The sequence below is a fragment of the Arachis ipaensis genome, chromosome B06 (genome assembly GCF_000816755.2).
Source record: "Arachis ipaensis cultivar K30076 chromosome B06, Araip1.1, whole genome shotgun sequence".
NCBI lineage: Eukaryota > Viridiplantae > Streptophyta > Magnoliopsida > Fabales > Fabaceae > Arachis > Arachis ipaensis.
Window position 1 is genome coordinate 113908481 of NC_029790.2, and position 273 is coordinate 113908753.

Sequence of the window (273 nt, forward strand, 5' to 3'; positions counted from 1 at the left end):
TTTTCTTAATTCCACTTATTTGAGTTATTTCTCTTCCATTTATTATTCCTTATCCAAAGGAAACTTTCTCTATAATTAAAAGATTATATATATGCTATTAATTTTTCTAATTTTGTATGTCTTCAATTGTAGATATAACTATCATTCATAAATGTAACCAATGACTAAATTACTAGAAAAACAAATATGCTAAATTTTGTATTAATATATTAAAATTAGCATTACTTTAATTGTATTTCACTATTAGTCGATCAAAATTTAAGATGCAAACAT